We start from the raw sequence: 26,680 nt of genomic DNA, 5'->3' as shown, positions 1-26,680 counted from the left end.
TTACAGAAATTCTTCCTCTGTCAATTGAAACGGTAATCTTAATGTGTCTTTGTGCAATGAAGTGAGGCCATATTTAATCTGTATCTGTTCGGATGTTTTCAATATTACTGAAAATGACAGAGGAAATTACAATCATAGAATTGTGTCAGCTGTCAACTGCAAACATTTTCAACCCCTCAGTTGTTCTAAATGGAGTCTGAGGTGCTGTTATCTACAGACATTAGACACAATGATAATAGGCCATTTGGTATTATGCTACACTGCACAGTTTGCAATTTTACCTCAAGGTGCATTGTGATTCAACTGAACAAGTGCTTTCCTAAAAAGCCTGCAGTGAGAAGACACTGCTTCAAATGAAGCTTTATGGAGAAGGGGAAGCAGCAAAGTGAGACAGACCTGCTCAATAAAGCAGCTCCTGCTGTCTGCACACATAGCACTGCGCAATGCAGATCTCAAGCAGGCAAACACATTCTATTATCTAATAAAACTTAGCACTGCCCAGCATCATCAGCTAGATGTTTGGATCCCTCAGCTGCTGCACCACAGTGGACTCAAACATTTTCATCTGCAACTGAGGGACATTTAAAATAGCAAGAAAATACATGTGCAACCTTCAGACGTATTTTACCCAGGAGTCTAATTTATAAGAATGATGTTTTTAAAAAGGCATTTTGAAAAAGCACTGTAAACATACAGTTATTGCTTCTAAAAGGGAAATTCAGTTTACTCTCATTCATTGGTAAGGTGCAGATATAATTCTTCATAATTAAAATAATGAAGAAATTGATTGACTAATGCAGTCTCAATTCCTTTGGCGTCTACCAGGTTCAGTAGTGAGGCTGTTGGGAAATGAGGGGTTATAGTGCAGGTCAGCACAAAGTCCATAGCTGTAGTTAGCTTCATGGTTCTTTCGAGAAGCTTTTAACTAAAGTCTCTGATGAACACTAAAAAGGTAAAGACTTCATAAGAGTGCACTTTCACTACACAAGGGGTGGTTTACATAAAATATATTCTCTGAGCCCTCATCTACCCAGCAGTTCTAGAACACATCTGTTTTCCCCCAAAAGTATACTTAATGTATAAAATTGTAGAGGAACAGTTCAATATTGTACAAATGCTGCAGTTCTCATAGTACAATTCCTATCAATTAGGTTAAGTACAGGTCAGAGCACTCCAGAATGCTTCAGTCCATTTACAGTGCAGATTGTATCCACATTTACATTCCATTAAATATTTCCTAATACATCCAGCCTGAGTGTTTTACACCAGTTTCAGCCTCTCATTATACAAGAGGGTCATAAACTACAGCCTTTCGACACTGAGCCATTACCCCAAGCTTTGGAACGTCCCTCAGCATAGTGCCCTACATTTTGGAATGTGCCCATCTGCAACAATCATTCAGTCTATTAAGGAAGGCACTGCTCAGCATCAGCTAAGCTCTGTCTCTGCTAAAAGGCATTCACTATGTTCCACCAACCACTTTTCCATTAAACTTTGCAGACATCATATATCAGCCACGGCTTGATGGACTTGTGGTCAAAGGTCTTTCCCATCAGAAAGGGGCAGCTAACATGACATTGTCTGACTGAATAAAATGCTTCATGTCAACCTTGCCAGGATTCTTCGGTTGGACAGGTGAGACCTTAGCATGTAGTGACACTTGGTGTTTGCATACCACAGGGCTTCACATCTCAAAAACTCTATATTTTTCACCTCTTTATCTCTGTTCATTTTCCATCTTCAAGTCAGCTTAGGAGACTGTTGTAATGCAGGAGTGTGATATAGGCTAGAACTGCATTGTGTACAATGACTGAGAGTGTACACCTGCTTGCCAGCAATTCAGTGTAAGCAGCACATACATCCATTTTTTTTCACCCAAGCTGTCCATACCTCTCTGTGCTTGATGCACATCCCAACCTCCTCAAACAATATTCTCATACCTACAGGCAATCCAGTCAGGCCAATCCAGTTCTCAAAGAATAAAATCTTCCTTTCATTATAATTTACTCTGGCCCAAGGACAACTTGAACTATCACAGGTTTTCATCACTCTGCAGACCGACAGTGGATCCAAAAAGATCATGGTTTTGTCATCCACGTACAAAGATTCTTTGACCCAAGCTGCCTAGAATCATATCTGCCTTTAAGCTAATATCCTTCTTGATGGACTTAGCATAAGGGCTCAATACATTACATAAACGAGACAAGAGAGCTGGTGTTGCTGTTAAAGACAGGATATAAGCTTCTCTGACTCCATATTTTATCATAAAGCTTTTTTTGACTCCCATTTGTTGATGGAAATTGCATGCTGGATACTCTTATAGAGTTGTTGAGCTCAATTGTGAATTCCCTCAAACCCAAACCCCATTTTGGAGAGCCCATTCACCATCTGATGGCATACATTTTGTCAAAGACTTTCTCTTGGTCCAAGCCACTTAAGCATATTCCTGAGAGTGAGTAGAGTGGATCACCAACTCCAGAACCGACTTAACCTGATTGGTAAGGAAGGCATTTTGTAGCTCATACACAAGGCTGTAAAAGCGGCTCCTAATTTCCAACCACATTCCCAACTGCTTTTAGATGGTGGTAATAATTCTCTTTTCCATGGATTCTGATAGGCTGCCATCTAAAAGCGTCCTGTCAAACACTTCTAGCAGATCTGGGTCATTCGGGTCCCACAGAGTCAAATACAGCTGGCCAGTTTATGCTGTTCTAAAAGACTGGTGGCCTTTTGTCAGTGTTAGTGGGTGATCTAGACGCTCCCCATGCTGTCATCTAAAACCTCTATGATAGAGGATAGCTAAAACCAGGAGGCTGCACTGTGTCTGTCGACTTCACCTCATACAGCCTGGCATTAAAGGATTGTTGATCCATATTAAATCTGACTGGAATGGCATTATTGAGTTTTTGTCTCCTTAAGGATCAGAGCTCGCTCCATGCATCATTTGCAAGAAGAAACATAAACAAATATCATTTTCCTCCACAGAATGAATTTTGAACTAGAAAATGGACTTGGAGTACTCTGAGGCACACAGCAATACCTGTTTGCTCTTCACCTCTTGAAAATCTTCCTTGACTGAGACCACCATCAACTTCAGTAGGAGCAGCTTCTGTGGATTCAAAAGTTGTAGGGGTTTCAACTTCTGTTGAAGTCAAAGACCAGAAAGCAAGGATTGAGATTCCATCAACACCATGCTCCAATGTGAGAGGATGTTAGGAGATTACAGCCCTAAGGCACAGTAGTTAATAAAAATGAAAATACCCATGTTGAGAGCTAGCTTCTGTTCCAATTAAAATCCAACCTGGAAAACTGAAACATCAGATGGCAGCTCTTGGTTAATTGGGTATGTGGGAACTCAGATGTAACAGATAAGACATCTACTAAAGCCAACAGACCCAAATAATAATGTTGTTGCAAAAACAGACCCAAATCAAAGCTTTAGATCATAAGGCTGTAAGACGATAAGAAGGAAGAACAGGAATACGCCATTTGGCCCTTCAAGCCTGCTCCCCCATTCAGTAGGATTATGACTGATCCAACACTTCCTCATTCCACTTTCCTGCCCTTTCCCCCTAGATTCCCCATCTGATCAAGAATCTATTTCAGCCTTAAATATACACAAGGGCTCCACCCCCACAGCTCTCTGTGGCAAGGTTTTGCAAAGACTCACAACCCTCTGACAGAAGGATTTCCTCATTATCTCAGTCTTAAATTGGCACTGCTTTATTCTGAGACGATGCTCACTGGTTCGAGACTCACCCATGAGTGGTAACATCCTTGCAGCACTTATCCTGTCTATCCCCTTAAGAAACCACAACATTTCAATGAGATCACCACTCATTCTTCTAAACTCCAGTGAGTAGAGGCCCAACATATCTAGCCTTTGTTCATAAGACAATTCCTCCATACCAGGGGTCATCCTCGTGAACATTCTCTGAGCTACCTCCAATGGAATGATATCTTTCCTTTGAAGCTCTATCCAACTCTTTCTTAAATGAGTCCAGAGACTGGGCCTCTACTGCCCTCTGGGTCAGAGCATTCCACACAGCCACCACTCTCTGGGTGAAGAAGTTTCTCCTCATCTCTGTCCTAAATGGTCTACCACGTATTTTTAAGCTGTGTCCTCTGGTTCGGCACTCACCCATCAGTGGAAACATGTTTCCTGCCTCCAGAGTTTCCAATCCTTTAATAATCTTATATGTCTCAATCAGATCCCCTCTCAGTCTTCTCAAGGGTATACAACCCCTTGTCACTCCAGTCTTTCAACGTAAGGTAGTCCCCCCATTCCAGGAATTGACCTTGTGAACCTACGCTGCACTCCCTCAATAGTCAGAATGTCTTTCCTCAAATTTGGAGACCAGAACTGCACACAATACTCCAGGTGTGGTCTCACCAGGGCCCTGTACAGCTGCAGAAGAACCTCTTTGCTTCTATACTCAATCCCTCTTGTTATGAAGGCCAGCATGCTATTAGCCTTCTTCACTACCTGCTGTACCTGCATGCTTATCTTCATTGACTGGTACAAGAACACTCAGATCTCTTTGTATGTCCCTTTACCTAAATTGATTCCATTTCGATAGTAATCTGCCTTCCTGTTCTTGCCACCAAAGTGGATATTCATACATTTATCCACATTAAACTGCATCTGCCATCTCACCTAACCTGTCCAGATCACCCTGTAATCTCCTAACATCCTCTCACATTCCACTCTGCCACCCAGCTTTGTATCATCAGCAAGTTTGCTAATGTTATTACTAATACCATCTTCTATACCATTAATATATATTGTAAAAAGCTGCGGTCCCAGCACTGATCCCTGCGGTACCCCACTGGTCACTGCCTGCCATTCCGAAATGGAGCCGTTTATCACTATTCTTTGTTTCCTGTCAGCCAACCAACTTTCAATCCAAGTTAGTAATTGCCCCCAATACCATGCGCCCTAATTTTGCTCACTAACCTCCTATGTGGGACTTTATCAAAGGCTTTCTGAAAGTCCAGGTCCACTGCATCTACTGGATCTCCCTCATCCATCTTCAGAGTTACATCCTCAAAAAATTTCAGAAGATTAGTCAAGCATGATTTCCCCTTCATAAATCCATGCTGACTCTGACCTATCCTGATACTACTATCCAGATGTATCGTAATTTCATCCTTTATAATAGACTCCAGCATCTTTCCCACCATTGAGGTCAGACTAACTGGTCTATAATTTCCTGCTTTCTCTCTCCCACCTTTCTTAAAAAGTGGTACAACATTAGCCATGGTCCAATCCCCAGGAACTGATCCCGAATCTATCGAACTCTGGAAAATAATCACCAACGCATCCACAATTTCTCGAGCAACCTCCTTCAGTACCCTGGGATGTAGACCATCAGGCCCCGGGGATTTATCAACCTTCAGATCTAACAGTCTCTCCAACACCAATTCCTGGCAAATATAAATTCCCTTCAGCCACTGTTACCTCAGGGAGATTGCTTGTGTCTTCCCCAGTGAACATAGATGTGAAGTACCAATTCAACTCTTCTGCCATTTCTTTGTTCCCCGTAATATATTCCCCTGTTTCTGTCTTCAAGGGCCCAATTTTAGTCTTAACCATTTTTTTGCCTTTCACATACCTAAAAAAGCTTTTACTATCCTCCTTTATATTTTTGGCCAGTTTACCTTCGTACCTCATTTTTTCTCGGCGTATTTTCTTCTTAGTAATCCTCTGTTGTTCTTTAAAAGCTTCCCAGTCCTCCGTTTTCCCACTCATCTTTGCTATGTTATACTTTTTCTCTTTTAACTTTATATGTTTTTAACTTCCCTCGTCAGCCACAGCCACCCATGCCTCCTCCTAGGATCTTTCTTATAGAAACTCTTATCTTTTTTCATTTTTCACTAATGTGCCTATGTAGATTATTTTCTCTAACGTTATTATCTTTTAGTAATTTGTCCCAGTCTTCAGGGCTCTCACTGACTTTGGCCTAATAAGTTTTATTTTCTATCAAATTAATACTCTCCTTAACTTCCTTGGTTAGCCATTGTTGGTTTATCCCTCTCTTATAATGTTGCCTCCTTATGGGATATATTTTTTACTGAGGTCATGAATTACCTCCTTAAATGTTTGTCACTGTTTGCTTACTGTCATTCCTGATAATCTATCTGTCCAGTTCACTTTAAGTGGGCAGCACAGTGGCACAGTGGTTAGCACTGTTGCCTCACACTGCCAGAGACCAAGGTTCTATTCCCGCCTCTGGCAACTGTCTGTGTGGAGTTTGCACATTCTCCCCCTGTCTGCGTGGGTTTCCTCCAGGTGCTCTGGTTTCCTCCCACAATCCAAAAATGTGCATGTTAGGTGAATTGGCCATGCTAAATTGTCTGTAGTGTTCGGTGAAGGGGTAAATGTAGAGGAATGGGTCTGGGTGGGTTGCGCTTCAGCAGGTCAGTGTGGACTTGTTGGGCCGAAAGGCCTGTTCCCAGGCTGTAAGTAATCTAATCTAATCCTCGCTTCATTGTAATTCAGTTTAAGATAGTAGTTTCTGATCCACATTTCTCACTTTTGATTGAATGTTAAATTCTATCATAGAGTCATAGAGTCATAGAGATGTACAGCATGGAAACAGACTCTTTGGTCCAACCCCTCCATGCCGACCAGACATCCCAACCCAATCCAGTCCTACCTGCCAGCATCTGGCCCATATCCCTCCAAACCCTTCCTATTCATATACCCATCCAAATGCCTCTTAAATGTTGCAATTGTACCAGCCTCCACCACATCCTCTGGCAGCTCATTCCATACACGTACCACCCTCTGCGTAAAAACGTTGCCCCTTAGGTCTCTTTTATATCTTTCCCCTCTCACCCTAAACCTATGCCCTCTAGTTCTGGACTCCCCGATCCCAGGGAAAAGATTTTGTCTATTTATCCTATCCATGCCCCTCATAATTTTATAAACCTCTATAAGGTCACCCCTCAGCCTCCGACGCTCCAGGGAAAACAGCCCCAACCTGTTCAACCTCTCCCTGTAGCTCAGGTCCTCCAACCCTGGCAACATCCTTGTGAATCTTTTCTGAACCCTTTCAAGTTTCACAACATCTTTCCAATAGGAAGGAGACCAGAACTGCACGCAATATTCCAACAGTGGCCTGACCAATGTCCTGTACAGCCGCAACATGACCTCTCAACTCCTATACTCAATACTCTGACAATAAAGGAAAGCATACCAAATGTCTTCTTCACTATCCTATCTACCTGCGACTCCACTTTCAAGGAGCTATGAACCTGCACTCCAAGGTCTCTTTGTTCAGCAACACTCCCTAGGACCTTACCATTAAGTGTATAAGTCCTGCTAAGATTTGCTTTCCCAAAATGCAGCACCTCACATTTATCTGAATTAAACTCCATCTGCCACTTCTCAGCCCATTGGCCCATCTGGTCCAGATCCTGTTGTAATCTGAGGTAACCCTCTTCGCTGTCCACTACACCTCCAATTTTGTTGTCATCTGCAAACTTACTAACTGTATCTCTTATGCTCGCATCCAAATCATTTATGTAAATGACAAAAGGTAGAGGAGCCAGCACCGATCCTTGTGGCACTCCACTGGTTACAGGTCTCCAGTCTGAAAAACAACCCTCCACCACCACTCTCTGTCTTCTATCTTTGAGGCTGTTCCAAATGGCTAGTTCTCCCTGTATTCCATGAGATCTAACCTTGCTAATCAGTCTCCCATGGGGAACCTTGTCGAACGCCTTACTGAAGTCCATATAGATCACATCTACTGCTTTGTCCTCATCAATCTTCTTTGTTACTTCTACAAAAAACTCAATCAAGTTTGTGAGACATGATTTCCCATGCATAAAGCAATGTTGACTATCCCGAATCGGTCCTTGCCTTTCCAAATACAGGTACATCCTGTTCCTCAGGATTCCCACCAACAACTTGCCCACCACCGAAGTCAGGCTCACGGTCTATAGTTCCCTAGCTTGTCTTTACCGCCCTTCTTAAACAATGGCACCACATTTGCCAACTTCCAGTCTTCCGGCACCTCACCTGTGATTATCGATGATACAAATATCTCAGCAAGAGGCCCAGCAATCACTTCTCTAGCTTCCCACAGAGTTCTCGGGTACAGCTGATCAGGTCCTGGGGATTTATCCACCTTTAACCATTTCAAGACACCCAGCACTTCCTCCTCTGTAATCTGGACATTTTTCAAGATGTCACCATCTATTTCCCTACAGTCTATATCTTCCATATCCTTTTCCACAGTAAATACTGATGTAAAATATTCATTTAGTATCTCCCCCATTTTCTGTGGCTCCACACGAAGGCCACCTTGCTGATCTTTGAGGGGCCCTATTCTCTCCCTAGTTACCCTTTTGTCCTTAATATATTTGTAAAAACCCTTTGGATTCTCCTTAATTCTATTTACCAAAGCTATCTCATGTCCCCTTTTTGCCCTCCTGATTTCCCTCTTAAGTATACTCTTCTAAGGATTCACTCGGTCTATCCTGTCTATACCTGACATATGCTTCTTTCTTTTTCTTAACCAAATCCTCAATTTCTTTAGTCATCCAGCATTCCCTATACCTACCAGCCTTCCCTTTCATCCTGACAGGAATGTACTTTCTCTGGATTCTTGTTATCTCATTTCTGAAGGCTTCCCATTTTCCAGCCGTCCCTTTACCTGCAAACATCTGCCTCCAATCAGCTTTCGAAAGTTCTTGCCTAATACCTTAAAAATAGGCCTTTCTCCAATTTAGAACTTCAACTTTTAGATCTGGTCTATCCTTTTCCATCACTATTTAAAAATGAATAGAATTATGGTCACTGGCCCCAAAGTGCTCCCGCACTGACACCTCAGTCACCTGCCCTGTCTTATTTCCCAAGAGTAGGTTAAGTTTTGCACCTTCTCTAATGGGTACATCCACGTACTGAATCAGAAAATTATCTTGTACACACTTAAGAAATTCCTCTCCATCTAAACCTTTAACACTATGGCAGTCCCAGTCGATGTTTGGAAAGTTAAAATCCCCTGCCATAACTACCCTATTATTCTTACAGATAGCTGAGATCTCCTTACAAGTTTGTTTCTCAATTTCCCTCTGACTATTGGGGGGTCTATAATACAATCCCAATAAGGTGATCATCCCTTTCTTATTTCTCTATTCCACCCAAATAACTGCCTTCGATGTATTTGCAGGAATATCCTCCCTCAGCACAGCTGTAATGCTATCCCTTATCAAAGATACCACTCCCCCTCCTCTCTTGCCTCCCTTTCTATCATTCCTGTAGCATTTGTATCCTGGAACATTAAGCTGCCAGTCCTGCCCATCCCTGAGCAATGTCTCTGTGTCCCATTTTCCTAACCATGCCCTGAGTTAATCTGCCTTCCCTGTTAGGCCCCTTGCATTGAAATAAATGCAGTTTAATTTATTAGTCCTACCTTGTCCCTGCCTGCCCTGACTGTTTGACTCACTTCTGTTCTCAGCTGTACCAGTCTCAGATCGATCTCTTTCCTCATTATCTCCCTGGGCACCCCCCCTGCCACCTTACTAGTTTAAATCCTTCCAAGCAATTCTCGCACATTTCTCTGCCAGTATATTAGTCCCCTTCCAATTTAGGTGTAATCCCTCCTTCTTGTACAGGCCACTTCTACCCCAAAAAAGATTCCAATGGTCCAAAATGTGAATCCTTCTCCCATACACTTACATACATTTAGGGTGATGGTGGTATAGTGGTGAGTATAGCTGCCTCCCAAGCAGTTGACCCGGGTTCGATTGCCGGCCATCGTAGTGTTGTGGTTTGTAAACAGCCTTTGTGGGCGGCACGGTGGCTAGCACTGCTGCCTCACAGCGCCAGAGACCCGGGTTCAATTCCCGCCTCAGGCAACTGACTGTGTGGTGTTTGCACATTCTCCCCGTGTCTGCGTGGGTTTCCTCTGGGTGCTCCGGTTTCCTCCCACAGTCCAAAGATGTGCAGGTCAGGTGAATTGGCCATGCTAAATTGCCCGTAGTATTAGGTAAGGGGTAAATGTAGGGGTATGGGTGGGTTGCGCTTTGGCAGGTCGGTGTGGACTTGTTGGGCCGAAGGGCCTGTTTCCACACTGTAATGTAATCTAAATTAAAATCTAATCTAATTACACCAGCTCCTCAGCCATGCATTCATCTGCTCTATCCCCCTATTCCTGCCCTCACTAGCTCATAGCACTGGGAGTAATCCAGGTATTACTACCCTTGAGGACCTCCTTTTTAAATTTCTGCCTAACTCTCTGTAATCTCCCTTCAGAGTCTCAACCTTTTCCCTTCCTATATCATTGGTTCTAATGTGGACAATGACCTCCTGCTGGCCCCTCTCCCCTGTGAGAACATTCTGCACCCTCTCTGAGACATCCTTGATCCTGGCACCAGGGAAACAACACACCATTCTGATTTTTCTCTGCTGGCCACCGAAACGTCTGTCTGTACCTCTGACTACAGAATCCCCTAATACAATTGATCTCTTGGAAGCCGGCATATCCTTCGTTGCATTAGAGCCAGTCTCAATACCAGAAACTTGGCTGTTCGTGCTATGTTCACTTGAGAATCAATCACCCCCTACATTTTCCAAATCAGCATACCTGTTTGAAATAGGTATATCCAGAAAAGACTCCTGCACTAGCTGCCTACCTCTCTTACCCTTCCTGGAGTTAACCCATCAATGTGACTGTATCTGAGACTTTCCCCCTTTCCTATAACTGCCATCCATCACATACTGTTGCTGTTGCAAATTCCTCATCGCTTCTATCTGTCTCTCCAACTGATCCACTCCATCTGATAAGATTCGCATCCAACAGCATTTATGGCAGATATAATCTGCAGTAACCCTTAAACTCTCTTTAAACTCCCACATCTGACAAGAAGTACATATCACTGCAAAGGCCATTTTTGCTCCTTCACAATCTACAGACCCAGAAAATAACACCATCTTATTCCATTGCAAACACTGCCCCAGGTTAAATTAATAGCTGTGGCTTATACTTCAAGTTTAATCAAGAGACTTAGCTCCAAAAACATATAATCAAGAAAGAATCCACTACACTCACTACTGCAGCCTTTCTCTTGGACAGACTTAAAACAACAATTAACTTACCTGATTCTGTGCTGTGAACTTCGCCCAACAGTTCCTCCAAGATTAGTTGTGAATTTCACTGTTTGTTAATTTTCCCAGATGCACTCCGATGTCCAGTGATACATGAATTCAAACAGCAAAGGCAGTAACTGTGCAGGTTCTCTCTCTCTCTCCTGCACTGTCCTCACCATGTGCTTCCTTTGTCTGTTCTTCTCCCTTTTAAAACTGCTGTTGTTTTGACTTTTTCTTTCCAAAGTTCCAAAACAATGCAACAGCATATAAAACAGTAATTGCTGCTCCTGGAATTCGAGGAAATCACCTCCAACACCTAAAATACCTCAAAAAAAAGAGCAGCTCTTACAGCCAGAAATTTTTCCCGTCCTCCATCTTGGATTACCCAGAATGTTACAATTGCTACTTCCTAGGGGATCTTTTACTCAGCGGTCTTTTACTAAATTTTTACATGAGCATGGTTGCTCAGTGGTGAGCACTGCTGCCTCACAGCACCAGGGTCCCAGGTTCAATTCCAGCCTTAGGCGACTGTCTGTGTGGAGTCTGCACATTCTCCCCGTGTCTGCGTGGGTTTCCTCCGGGTGCTCCGGTTTCCTCCCACCATCCAAAAACGTGCAGGTCAGGTGAACTGGCCACGCTAAATTGCCCATAGTGTTAGATGCATTAGTAAGAGGGAAATGGATCTGGGTGGGTAACTCTTCAGTCGGTGTGGACTTGTTGGGCCGAAGGGCCTGTTTCCACACAGTAGGGATTCTAATCTAAACTTGCCTCATCATCCATTACTGGACCCCTGGTTGACTCCATGATATATTGCTCTGGAGTAATGTACTCTGTGAATTTGCTGTCATAGCTATCTTTTCCAATTTGTTCAACCCAATACTTATGAAGATGAAAGTCACCCATAATTATTGGTCTATTCTTTTTACATGCTCCTATTATTTTATTAATTTATTGTCTTTCCCACATTTTAGTTACTATTTCGAGGTCTTAACACTACTCTTACTAATGTCTATTTAAGCTATTTAGTGAACTTCTGCTGCTCCAGTCTCTACCACTTGAACTCTGAATTGTTTAATATCATTGTTGAATGTGGGAATTAGCCAGGAAGGCATCATTAATGTAAAATAATGTTGCTATATAGGGTCAAGATCATCTCTCGCAACTGTCCTTGTTTCATTTCTTTTTAACAGTGCTACACCATCACAACTTCCAACCCTTCTGTCTCTCTGAAACATCATGTATCCCTTGAATGTTAAGTTCCTTTAACCTATTTGATTCTGGAGTTGAAATTGGAGAGAATTCAGGGGAAATGAACGAGCACCAAAGCTTGAACCTTGGCAGCATGATAAACAGCAAGTTTAATTTCTGGTCATTTCAGTAAATTGAGCGTTGTATTTTACTTGGTAGATGTCATTCTTGGCTAGGGAGAGCCAACAGATTGGGGGGGGGGTTGTATTTTTAAGGCAGAAGATACCTAAATGTGCCTTCTGGACCCCAGTTTCAGCCCTCACTGTGTATTCAGAACCTTCAAGACAACACAATTAGAGATAGCCCCGCCCATGATACTCACCTTTGGTGAATGAACAAATTTCCTCAAAATCTTCAAGAAAGAGAAATCTGTGGTTAGGACACCAAGGAAATTTTAATGGTTTACACTGGAACCAGTGATAGCCAGTCAAGCAAGGATAGCAATGCTTTTATCACATTAAAAAATGCTGAAAGCTGTGGAAATTGAATCACCTCACTGAATAACTATAGACCATACTACAGCAGGAAGAATTGTTATAAGCATTATTTACTTTAAAAACATCAAGAACAAAAGTCTTGTTCAGTATTGTCCAAGCTAAGCTTCCTCTGACAGTTCTTTATATCTTCGTCAATGGAACAAAAGGCAACCGAGTACTGGCATGACATTGCATTCCATTAGGGGACTCAGATCAGCTTGAGGAAAGAATCTCCAACACGAAGCATAATGTTTCAAGTAGATTCCCTGAATAGGAGTTTCTAGTTGCCAGGTTACAGGACAGTCTGGCTGGGTAGCTTCAACAATTGACTGTTCACATGGACCAGTAGAGCCACTATGGAGCTGGCAGCTATTCACGGGAGCCTGCAAACGCTTTTTTTGGCAGACAGACCACACTGGCAGCAGATGAATTCCCCACTGTAACCAAGACAAGATCTTCACTGACTCTCTGCTAGCTGTAGCATGTAGCCGCTTTTTGAAGGTTAGTTGCTTTAGACACACTTGATTTGTTTTGCACTGAGGATGCAAGAAGCAGCTACATATGGCAACTAAAAAGGTGCTCAGCTGCTATAACTTAAAGAAAGTACACTTTTTAATAGGTTTTTTTCTTGCTTAAATATAATCAATAGAGTACAAAGTATGGAATTGCTTTGTAACTATTTTTAAAGGGAAACAAGTTATGACAGAACATAAGAACATAAGAAATAGGAGCAGGAGTAGATCATTTGGCCCATCTGTACAAACGGACTATTTTACATTAAAGATGCCTTCCCGACTAATTCCCACATAAAACAACGATATTGAACAATTTAGAGTTCAGGAGGTACAGCGTTGAGCAGCAAAAGTTGATGAAGTAACTAAACTGGATATAACTAATTACCATGTTAAAAAACATAAGTGACCCCTTCTGAGATCTGATTTAGAGTAATGCTTCTATTGGTTTCATGAAGTAGTCTGGGTTCCCATTGGAAGATATAACCAAGTACCAAACAGAAATTCTGACATCCAAATGGAAAAGCATGGCTGTGTTAATCCAGGTGCTTTAGTCAAGAAAGGAAAATGAGAGCTTTACCTGAATACCCTCAAACCAATCAGATTCAAAATGAGTCAAGTCAATCCCTTGTTTTGGCTCAGAAGGTTACTCATGTATGCTTTTGTTCTGAAAGACAGTATTCATGACAAAAGGAGGAAAGTTAGAAGCTATCAACCCAAGAAAGACATGGGGTCCCATATGATATCAAGACATTCCAAAACACATTTCAATGAAAAAAGGACTTTGGAAGTTCAGTCACTATTCAAAAAAGATGGTGCAGCTGCCAATTTGTATAGAGGAAGCTTCTACTAACTTAACATATGTAAAAATGTGAGTGACACACTCACATTATTCTGTCATGTCTTTCCCAAACTGCCAAGAAAAAAAATGCCAATGTGCTAAAACCTCGATATGGGCTGTCTATCTCACACCTTGACCTGGAGATTACATTGTAGAATTACTTGGAAGACAGATCCAAGTGACTGAAGACCTTTAAAAATACAAATCATGCCACCTTTCCAGATATTGCCACAGTCATATGAGGAAGAGGAAGCATTTGTTTACATTTGTTTAAGCTACTCACCAGAGGCTGTAGCTGAAATGGTGCCATTTCACGTCAAGCATGGTTGACCAGGAGATTGTCTTGCTCTTGCCACCTGCGATTATTATATAATTTACAAACTGACAACTTGCTTGGCCATGTTCTGAATACACCTTCCATGGCCATCTTAGAGTGAGAACCCAGAACTCTGGTTCAGAGGCAGAGACTATACCCACATCATCACACAGCTCCATCCTTAAGATATCAAGATAGAAACATAGAATATTAAAGCAGGAGTTGGACTAAGCCACTTGACCCTGCTCCCCAATCCAAAATGATTATGACTGATGATCAAACTCAGTACCTTGTTCCAGCTTTCTTCCCAAATCCTCTGATTTCTTTCACCCTAAGAAATACACCTATCCACTTCTTGAAAGCATTCATTGTTTTGGCCTCAACCAGTTTCCGTGGTAGAGAATTCCATAGGCTCACCACTCTCTGGGTGAACAAATTTATTTCCATTTCCGTCCTGAAAGGGTTATCTTGTATCCTTAGACTGCCAACCCCAGTTCTGGATTTGCCTGCGTCTATTGTCTAATCCTGTTCAAATTTTATAGGGTTCTATAAGATCCTCTTCATTCTTCTAAACTCAAGTGAACATAGTCCTATTTGAAGCCATCTCTCACTTCCCGTCAGTCACACCATCCCAAGAACCAGTCTGGTAAACTTTCTTATAATTCCTCATTATCCAGAACCTAGTTTAAAATCTGGCAGGACCTAAGAGAAAATTTGTACAGACGTCAAGCACCAAACAATCTGCTATCCTGACGAATAAAACTGATAGGCTTCCAAAGGAAAACAACAGAATCATTGCAGAAAACATTTCTCTCATTAGTATACAGCAACAGAATTTATAGGCAAGAGGTTTTTTTTCCCCATTGGTTTACTGACAAACAATGTTCCAATTGCATCCAAAATTGCATTCGTTTTACAAGTGTGTTTTTTAGTTTTCGTTCAAGTGTAATTGTACATCACCCTTCATAAAACCCTCTACAAACTACTTCAGGTTTAGTTCAACTGTAAAATATTCCTTGCTATATTTAAATAGTGTTAACCAGGAACACATTAATATGGATGAAATTAGGTCCATTACACAATACAAGTATTTTTGTGTCTGGTTATCACATGAGGTTTTACATTTAATTAAAAAATTGATTTTACCTATCTTAATATTACATTATAAAACAAAACCATTTATCACTTTCGCTGTCACAGTGTTTTAGTAAATCTGAAATTAAATAATGTTCCAAATCTTTTAAAGCATGCCTATTAATGACCTTGGAACTCAAAATCATTGCCTTTCTCTTGTGTTTTCTGCCTGAAGGCAGGTCTGATCAACAGCACCATGACCTCCAACGAGGGGAGGGAAATGGGGCAAATCCCAAATCCATCCAGCTGGAATGGATAATTAACCTTGTGCTGTTAGCAGCAATCTGATCCATACCAACTGTCCAACCAGCTCTCAAAACGTCCAAGTTTTATTGGCATTGTTTACTTTTGCAGGCATGTCGTAGCCTTGAGCTGTGGTACAGGCTCCAATTGTATGCATCTGCTGCCCTTGTCCTTCCAGGTAATAGAGGTCACGGGTTTGCAAGTTGCTGTTGAAGGAGCTTTGCTCTAGTGCATCTTGTAAATGGTACACACTGCTACCACTATTCATTGGTGGTGAAGGCAGTGAATGTTGCAAGCATTTGATATGGTGTAAACCAAATGAGCTGCTTTATGCTGGATGGTGTCAAGCTTCTTGAGCATTATTGGATCTGGACTCATTCAGATAACTGGAAAGTTTCCATCTCACTCAATCCTAGTGTGTGCCTTGTAGATAGTGCACAGGCGTTGGAAAATCAGGATTCATAGTCTGTTTTTGTCGTCACAATATTATTTGGCTGCTCCAGTTCAGGTTTAGTCAATAGTAGGACCCAGGTGGTCAGAGTCTTAGAGGTCTACAGCATGCAAACAGGCCCTATGACCCAACTTATCCATACCTCTAAGTTTTCACAATTAAACTGATCCTATTTGCATTTGTCCATATCCCTCCATATCTATCCCATCCATGTACCTGTCTAAATGTTTCTTAAATGACAAAATTGTACTTGCTCCCACCAGTACCTCTGGCAGCCCATTCCAGACATTCGATGTACTCTGTGTGGAAAAAATTACCATTTTCGACTCTTACCTTAAATCAATGCTCTCTAGATTTAGTCTTCCAAACCAAGCTGTTGGCTGCCTATCTTTTCTATGCCTCTCATAATTTCATAAACGTCTATAAGGTCACCTTTTAGTCTACGCTCCAGGGAAAACAGTCCCACCTGTCCAACCTCTCCTTATAACTCAAAACTTTCAGACCAGGTAGTATCCCAGCAAATCTTTTCTACACTCCTTCCAGTTTAATAATACCCATTCTTTGGTAGGACAATCAGAACTGCACACAGTACTCCAAATGCGGCCCCACCAATGCCTTGTACAGCCACAACAAGAGGTCCCAACTTCTACACTCAATGCTCTAACCAATGAAATTAAGCATGCTGAAAGCCTTCTTCACCACACTGTCTACCTTTGACTCCACTTTCAAGGAGCTATGAACCTGTAGCCCTAGATTTCTTTGTTCTATAGCACTCCCCATGGCCTTAACATTGATTGTGTAAGTCCTGCTCAGGATATGGGGAATTCCTGTGATGCTAATGCTATTGAACATCATGGGAAGAGAGTTGGATTCTGTCCTTTTGGGGCTGGCAATTGCCTGGAACTTATGTGGCATGCATGCTACTTGCCACTTATCAGTCTCGCACTGTCTCACTGCGTATGGACATGGACTACTTTACTATATCAGGAACATCAATGGAATTGGAATATTTTTTCTGGACTGAGGCATCTTCTAGAAAAAGACTGGGGCAAGTCTGATTGTACTGGACATAATATATTATTAAACTTCCTCAACCTTTACCACTGAGAAAGATAATACAACCTTGCAGCAATTCTTTTGATGCTCATTCCAGCAAACAAGAATAGAAAAGAGTTATTGATACACAGTGCTCATGTTTCAAGTTGAATAGGAAGCTAAAGACATGATAGATTTACTTGTGATTCCCTTGCAATCTCTTATAAATCAAATCCCTCTTCACAAGTCGATATTGTAAAGACTCACCTACAATGTTTAGACTTTGAATAACTAATAATATGAAATGACAGCATTCCATTTATAATAGGCTCTAATACACTGAAGAAAAATTAAAGACTTGCACTTTTTAGTACAATTCATGAGCTCAGAATATCCCTAAGTATCTTAAAATCAATTACGTACCTTTGAAGTGTAGTCACCATTGTCACAGATGTGGCTATTAATTTAAATGCCATAAAATCCCACAAACAACAGTGATCCAATCATCTGTTTTGTTTTAGAGGCTGTTTTTGTTTTAGAGATATTGAGGAATAAATAATGGTCAGAATAATGAGGGAAGCTTCCATAAGGAAAATTATTTAAGGATGTTCAATCTTCATTTGATGTTCACTTTTCTGATCTCAACAACACCCATACCTATCCCTAAAAAGTGTTAAATATGTGAACTCCTTCAAAAAGTTGGGGACAGAATCAGGCTATATTTCATGACCTAAAACCACAGTCAGCAGAAATTATCTGCTAATGAAACAGAAATAACCTTCCTTTTGACATGTGATGAACTTCAGACTGATAACACAGTGCATTTGGAAGTTACCATTCTTGGGAAATTCTGTTTTGTTCTTCTCAAGCAGGAATACTCCAAACTGAAAACATTAAACATTGACTGAACAAAAATGGTGCAAGACCCTTGTGTCACACTTCATTATAGTCAGTGTGAGGGTAAAGTTTTATTTAATGATTCCCTCTTAGGAATTGTTTGCACCATAGTAATGTTGTGCTTCTTTCTCATCACCTTGCACTTTAATTCTATTAACTGGGACTGGAAATAGCTAACAAGTTCACAGACACAATTATTGTCAAGGCTGTACTGAGTTGGTTACATTCATGGAACTGAAATGGTTTTAGCACATAAAATTAGGCATGTGATTGATATATATTTTAATATAATCTATTTTATAGTTTGGATTTTGCAACAGTAGCATGTGGATTTGGTCTGTTACATGTGAAGATGTTTAATGATTAAATGGCAAATGGTTCTGTAGCCATGGTGATTTTCTTTGAAACACAAAATAAAAGAGAAAGACTTCCTGGAGAGTCATGGGAGTTTATTTGTAATGGAAAACTTTTACAACTAAAAAATTAAACAGTATAATAGACTAGACCAGTTGAACTCCAGTGTATTGTAAAGGAATGCTGTTGGGATTAACCATTTGACATTTTAAGATGCATTTCAAAATCTTTAAATTTGTGTTAAATGTAAATAACATGGTTTATTGTACTTTATCTTCAATCCTTTTGTGTAATAATCTTCTGTTTTATTGTTAAAGCTGAATCTGCAGCTTTAGTGAAAGACCTTCTCGTTAAAACCAAAACATACCCACAACTACGAAAACCAAACAAAAAACAAAATGTGATCTATCAAGCCAAATTTCAGCCTGGGATCTGACTAGTCCAGGAAAAATATCAGAGAGAAAGTGAGGGCTGCAGATGCTGGCGATCAGAGCTGAAAATGTGTTGCTGGAAAAGCGCAGCATGTCAGGCAGCATCCAAGGAACAGGAGAATTGACGTTTCGGGCATAAGCCCTTCTTCAGGTCGATTCTCCTGTTCCTTGGATGCTGCCTGACCTGCTGCGCTTTTCCAGCAACACATTTTCAGTTCAGGAAAAGTATCAGCTGGATCATAACAGTTGTAACTATGTGACAGCAAGGTACTGTCAAGGTGACTTAGCTATACAGGGTTTTCGTGTAAAAGACAACCAGCTGAGAGAACAGAAGCCACTTGACTTCTCTTTCGTGGAATTAATTGTAGTTAAATCGTATGTGGATGGTGACACAATTAATGAAGGGAAATTTACTGATACAGCCTGAAATATGTTAATTTCATTTAGATATATTTTGATAAGATAATAAACCGTGGGTGACTGCAGTCCCTTTTCAGCAGAAACAAAAGATGGGTGGCATGGTGGCACAGTGGTTAGCACTGCTGCCTCACAGCACCAGAGACCCAGGTTCAATTCCCGCCTCAGGCGACTGACTGTGTGGAGTTTGCACATTCTCCCTGTGTCTGCGTGGGTTTCCTCCGGGTGCTCTGGTTTCCTCCCACAATCCAAAAATGTGCAGGTTAGGTGAATTGGCCATGCTAAATTGCCCATAGTGTTAGGTGAAAGGGTTAGTGTAGGGGAATGGGTCTGGCTGGGTTGCGCGTCGGTGTGGACTTGTTGGGACGAAGGGCCTGTTTCCACATTAGCTAATCTAATCTAATCATAAAGATGATGGCTTGGCTGGATAAGGCAACAAGAGATTGAAGATTGAGTCATACAGAGTAGCAACATCGGAGAATGGCTGCTAAGTAATAGCTAAATTAAAGGATCACAGCTGAGGCTATGGAAGAAGCATTGAAATTGACTATGATTCAAAGGCAATATGACCAGATTTCGGAAAGTTCTCCTTCACGTGAAAAGTGACTATCACCTGGAACAAGTTATTAGGCAGGATAATGGAGAAATCAACTGAAGGGTGGCCATATTCTGTAGTAGAGCATTACAATTTAGTGTTCCCAACTTTGCTACCTCTGCCATTGCCTGGTAAAGTAAATTGACTGACGGTTGTGGAAATTCCCAGACATGTTTCCCACTCTAATTGAGTGCCGCCTAGGCAATGAGAGTGAACATCATCCCTAATTATGGTGTTACTGCATTGTAGAGCAGCAATTTTTATCTTTACAACATAAAAACACCTGACAACACACTTCACTGAAATTACACTCTAGGTGAGGAAAGATCATCTTGCACACACCTGCGTAGGTGTAATTTTCAAATATCTTGTATTAAATGGTGAAAATGTTCAAGTTTTGACAAGATATGAATCAACCTCTTAACTGTTTCCCTTATTTTAAGAAAGGATGCATTGAACAGAACATAAAAGCCCTTGCAAATGAATTAGCTTGAGAATGATGGGTGTCAACAGTGAGACATTCTTATTGAAGAATGTCAAGGTTGACTTATATGAAAGTAAACATTTTTGTTAATAGTTGTATAAACAGTAATCTTACAAGGTATGGCAAAATCAGGAATGAGGAGAAAGTGAAGACTGCAGATGCTGGACATCAGAGTCGAGAGTGTGTTGCTGGGAAACACAGCAGGTCAGGCAGCATCCGAGGAGCAGGAGAATCGACGTTTTGGGCATAAGCCCTTCATCCTGATGGAAAATGGCTGTGTGATGTGGCTAATTCTATTCTGAGAATTTGATAAAAATTCCAAGGTGCTTCACAGAAGAATTATCAGAAAGTTAAAAAAATTGCAAAGCCAAAAAACAAAATTTTAAGCAAGTTGACCAAAAGTCTGATTGATTTTGAGGAAGGTTTAAAGATGGTGGAGTGAGAAAAGAAGACAGAGTGAGAAAAAGAGAGAAGTGGATGAGGCCTAGACAGCTGAAATCCTGAACTCTCAGTGCTGAGGCATAGGAGCAAAGTTAAAAATTGGAAACCAAGGCATTCATTCAATGGTTCTTGAGGAGGTCACTGAGATAGTGAAGGGAAGGGCTGAGAATGGATCGAAATATACAATGTTCACTGGGGGAAACAAATACTAGGGAAGTGAGGGCCAGCAACAATGGAGTTATGGGTGAGTAGAACTTAATGTGGGATAGGATACAGGCTGAAGAGTTGTAAATGAGATATTAATCTCCCTACAAACAGTTGCTTTTATATGTCACAGCTTAATTGAAATGGTTATTGGTAGTTATTTTGAGGGGCCATGTCAAATGTTTATGAAGCTCTTGATCAGCTAATCCTACTTGTCTCTGTTAACATTTATGATCCTTGAGCATATAATGGTCAATTTAACCTAAATGGGTGCACTTTTGCACACATCAGAAACTTGTTGGATCTAACTCTCTAGAGACAGATGCAGACAATCCAACCTGACATTCCACCATACTTGTGGAAATGTAAATTTTATGAGGTACTGCCTTTTGAGGGATGGACAGAAAACTTGTTAGTTACATATTAATTATATTTGGGTGACTGGCATGCCCAGAAACATGCTAAATAATCACTGTTGGATCAATAGGTGCATGCTTGTAATGTACATCTTTGCAAATACAGGCTCGTGAGATTATGTAAAGTTTCTTACCACTTCCATCCTTCACCACCTGTATTATAATGAGACCAGTATCTTGCTTTCCATGAAGCGATCTTATACCACTGAAGGTCAATGAATTTTCACTGTCTTGGCCAAAATTCCCCTGCAATATCCAGCTCAAAATAACATGATCTGATCACTAATTGTTTGTTTCAATGAACCTACTTCAAAAAGCAAGTGCTTTGGGATATCCTAAGCATATGATATGGTGCAATATAAATAAAAGTTCTTTGGTACTTTCCTTGTTAAATTCAAGATTCAATCATAATTATTCTGGCCAAAGATCAGTTAAGAATAGCTATGATGACATGTTGATTTACTTATTTAGTAGTAATAGCAGAAGTGCATTCATGAAGATGATGGTATTTTTAACTGAATATTTATGGCCTTCCTGGGAAAAAAATACTAAATGAGAATTTCACAAATGTATTGTTGTTCCACTATAAACTATCAAAACAGTTCTTTCTGCAAAGTGGTAATTTATTTTAAATATCTCACTTAATCTACAATTGAATGCACAAAAATCAGAAATACAGAAAAAAGCCAAGTCTTTACAATGTGCTAGTACCTTCAAATGTTGTCAACAACTTTCTTGATTGATTCATTCATTTGTTTATTAATCTATTCATTCATTCATTTAGTAAAGTCAATAACTGTCAATGTTTGGATTCCTCGATCTGGAATTGGAAATTCTATACAAATGGTCTGAATGGGAGGCTCATGTTCACTTTGATTATTAAACTTACATTCTCCACCAGACCTCTCACTTCAATTTCCTAAGGCTACAAGCAACAAGTTCCTGTTTTTCCAAACATGAATGTTCCAGGAGGGCTTTACTGAAAAGAACTGTCTTCCATTGCCCTTGTCTTGTAGTGGACAAATCTATCATTCCTGTAAAGTTCATTCGAGCTGATGAAGCTACTGTTAGCTTTCTTTGTCATTTTGGAATGTTGCAGTTCATTAATAGTAGAATTGGGGTTGGTGGTGTGTGAAATGTTATACTATTGATTTTTCCATGTGATATTAATTTCTTCTGCAGTGTGAAACTGTAGCTTACATCTCTATAGTTACCTCTGAGTCATCCATTGACATATTTTATTGATCGTTATACTTCATTCAGGTGAATATATGGCCATTTGCAAGCAAAGCACTTGAAACAAGCCACTTCTCCTTGATCTACATAGAAGATACATAACAGGATCACAATGAATGCAGTCTTCCTCTGTGAAAAAATCATATTGGAAAACACTCAGGTAATACCATTTGCAGCTCTCAATTTGCTCTGAAGTTTTCACTCAATTAGTGGAGGTAAGCCAAGGAAAAATCATTATGAGCACTGTTTTTTATTCCCAGCAATATTAGCTGTTGTTGTGTCTCTGTCAGGTAGTTGGACAAGTTCAATGGTGTTTGTGACAATACAGGTTGTTGAATCACCAGAAGAAGGTATCTAATTCCATTTCTCTGATTTATGTCTTACCTCTTCTATATGGCTTCTTTCCAAAAATGACGAAATACATTACACATGGGCCTCAGTAATCATCTTTCCATAAGAGGAGGAAAATAGTTGTGGAGTTTGGCTAATAATTAAAAGTAAACAGAGCATGCTTCACTTCTTGCACGGACATCCTTGTGTGTTGTGTGAGAGGCAACTCTTGAGTGGAAGAACACTTCATTAACATATTGAAATCAGTATTGGGAAGCTGATTAAAGGGCTGAGTGTAGAGAGGTTAGGTGCTGGCACATTGCTGTGAGCGTAGAGCAGAGGATCCTGAAGGGGAACCGTTGCTGGTGGTTAAGTCAAGCACTGGCTGCACAGGCTTTACTTATTTGGACAGAAGGAAAGCCCTCTCCTTCCTTTCTTCTCATGATAACCTTTTATTCCCCTTCTAATCCTACACTCTCACTTTTAGAAACACAGAACATTCACAGCACAGAAGAAAGCCATTCAGTCATCCTTTTTATCCCACTCCTGCCAAAGCCTGATTCTCTGCTCTGCTCTGCTCACTGCCGCACATTATAGTAATAAAAGCAAGAAAAAGGTGGAGTAGTTTGGAATAGATGATTGACATTTTAGAGAGTGACCAACCATTGCAGATAAATTGAGCCAACTGATTTTAGACTAAGTGGCACTTTACACCCTTATAAAATTAACCTCTATTTTACACTGCGAAGTTTTACTCGTCATTTTCCAACAGTAAAAGAGATACAAAGGAACACAAAATAAAAACAGGAAATTCTGGTAATAGCCAGAAGGTGAAGCAAGATCTTCAGAGAAACAGAGTTAATATTTCAAGTTTATCACATGGGAATGTAGTGGAAGCAGATAAAACTATTCAGGTCAATCTGGTCAAATCTAAATACACGTGTATACATTTAAATAAGATAGGTGGACTCTTTACACCTAGTGTACATTTGTCACATGCCTCACGTTGTCATAGATGTGAAAAGTAAGATAAAACTGGCTAGAACTTGAAATTCATCAGTAATTTTAAATGTGCAGAAGTCCCTGACAAAAAAGCAACCAAAGTCAGATTTTCAACTACTGGATTTTGTTGTCCTCCAGGCAGACAATTCTACTTTAGTATCAGCGTACACAATGCATTACAGATTAGATTTGTGATGTGGTATAACACTACTGCCATTGCAAACCTGTCTTACTATGAACGATGAGGAGATCCAGAACCTGACTGCCATTCTCCCAGGGTCATTAAGCAGTAAAATAATCTTTATAATAGGCAATATTTCAAGACTTACAAACTTTCTTTAATTAATGATGGTGATCTGCCTTGAATAGAAGATAGTTGAATCTCAAACCATTTTAAATAACTTATACACTTTATATGAAACATTTTAAATGATGCTATGTAATTAGAGGCTACTTCCTTCTGAAACAACATGGCCACTCCGCAGAACATTTTCCACTGTGTTCATCAGTGTCAACTGAAATTGATTCTTGATATACTGACACATCGAAGCTGAAAATGTGTTGCTGGAAAAGCGCAGCAGGTCAGGCAGCATTGAAGGAGCAGGAGAATCGACGATTCGGGCATGAGCTCTTCTTCAGGAATGAGGAAAGTGTGTCCAGCAGGATAAGATAAAAGGTACGGAGGAGGAGCTTGGGGGAGGGGCATTGGAAATGCAATAGGAGGTTAAGGTGAGGGTGATAGGCCGGAGTGAGGGTGGGGGCGGAGAGGTCAGGAAGAAGATTGCAGGTTAGGCTTCTGGGCAGAGGAGATGACCTGGGGTGTGCAGTGAGAGAGGGACTCACTGAAATCCTTGTAGAGGGAGGAAGAGAGCTTCTTCAAGGAAGGCATCCTTGCAAGAGGATTCGCAGTAGGTTAAAATCTTCGAGGAGAAAGTGAGGACTGCAGATGCTGGAGATCAGAGCTGAAAATGTGTTGCTGGAAAAGCGCAGCAGGTCAGGCAGCATCCAAGGAGCAGGAGAATCGACGTTTCGGGCACATCATCCAAGATTACGAGAGCACTTGTCTAAGATTTAAGTAACTGAGTAAGGGATGCTCTGGTTTGTCTTCAGTTGTCTGGATGACTGGTTTGCAATGCAGAATGATGTCAACAGTATGGGTTCAATTTCTGTAATGGCATGAATGATTTTCCTTTTCAACCACAGCCCCCATTACCCAAGGCATGGTAACGCTCAAACTATGCCTCTAAACATCAGCAGAATGAAGTAATCTTTATGGTTTTGATGGGAACTAAGAGCACTGGTGTAACATATCTGCTATGCTCTGAAGCAAGTGATTCTTTAATGAAAGAGTAGCCCTGTGGTCTGACAAGACTACAACAACTTTCCTACCATCATGAAGATGAAGTTATTGGTGACACAAGAGGCTGTGCATTTTTATGTTGTGTTTTGGTTGGTTCAGTGATAGCATTTCAGTTAGTAGTCAGTAGGCTGTGTGTTCAAGTTTTACTCCAGAGATTTAAACACATGGATCAAACTGACACTTCATTGCAGCAATGAGGAAGGTTACATCATTCAGATGCTCTGAAAGCTGAACTTCAAAAAGTAGGAATACTACCACAGAGTCAATATCTATCTCTCAAATAACATTACCCAAACAAATTATTTTCTCTGTTCTGGTTATGGGACTGTGTCATTCACAAATTGCGATCATGTCCATATTACTACAATGATGACATTTTTGTTAAGGTGCTGGATGCTTAACATCTTTTGTTAAAATGATGTGAAGGGTGCTATGTAAATGTAAGCTCTTTCTTTCTGAAGAGATCTTAAATTGCCCTACTGACTCAATTTGGCATGGTGGGGGAACTTGAGAAATGTCACAGTCATCGTGTATAACTCCTTATAGTATTAATGGAACAGAGAAAAGATGCCTTTTCCACCCATCAGCCAAACTCAGTTGGCATATGAAGAAACAATTACTTTACTATCATTCGGGATTGTACAATTGTAATAAACACAGAGCTGAATTAATTTCCTTGGTTTAATTCTACTTAATTCATGCTACTTGGATTCAATCTCAATTGAATCTGCAGACCAAATCTGAACTTTCAACTGTTTTAATCACAAAATTTGAATTTCATCTGAAATGACCTAAAATAAGGTATTGACTTCTTCCTGCAATTCTGTTCAGTTGCATTTTAAATTAAAGCTCCCTCCCTAACCCATGAAGTTGGTGATCCATTAATATTTAATTTCTTGAGCATTGCTGAAAAAAGACATTCTTTCAAACACACTCATTTTCACAGGGACTGTTCCCTCCAGAACACACTGGTCCACTCTCCCTTCACTCCCAACACACACCACAGCACCATGACAGCTTCCCCTGCAACCACAGAAGGTGTAACACCTGCTCATTTACTTCCTCCCTCCTCAATACCCAACGGCCTAAACACACTTTCCAGGTAAAGCAGGGTTTTACCTGCACTTCACCTGATCTTGTCTGCTGTATTCGCTGC

General features: G+C 40.6%; 1 protein-coding gene and 1 non-coding gene across 3 annotated transcripts in view; one reads left to right on the top strand and one right to left on the bottom strand.

The window, feature by feature from the left end:
* igsf9bb (immunoglobulin superfamily, member 9Bb) overlaps positions 1-26,680 on the bottom strand; it is a 651,679-nt gene that overhangs the window by 498,347 nt on the left and 126,652 nt on the right. The gene's annotated exons all lie outside the window — the stretch shown is intronic.
* Positions 9,703-9,774, top strand: trnag-ccc (transfer RNA glycine (anticodon CCC)). The gene has a single exon. It is a non-coding gene; the product is annotated as a tRNA-Gly (tRNA).

Source organism: Chiloscyllium plagiosum, unplaced genomic scaffold (assembly GCF_037043375.1).
Source record: "Chiloscyllium plagiosum isolate Xiang-an unplaced genomic scaffold, Cpla_swu_hap1 HiC_scaffold_29, whole genome shotgun sequence".
Classification (NCBI taxonomy): Eukaryota; Metazoa; Chordata; class Chondrichthyes; order Orectolobiformes; family Hemiscylliidae; genus Chiloscyllium; species Chiloscyllium plagiosum.
Note: the sequence above shows the minus strand (reverse complement) of the source record. Positions and strands in the feature narration are given on the sequence as shown.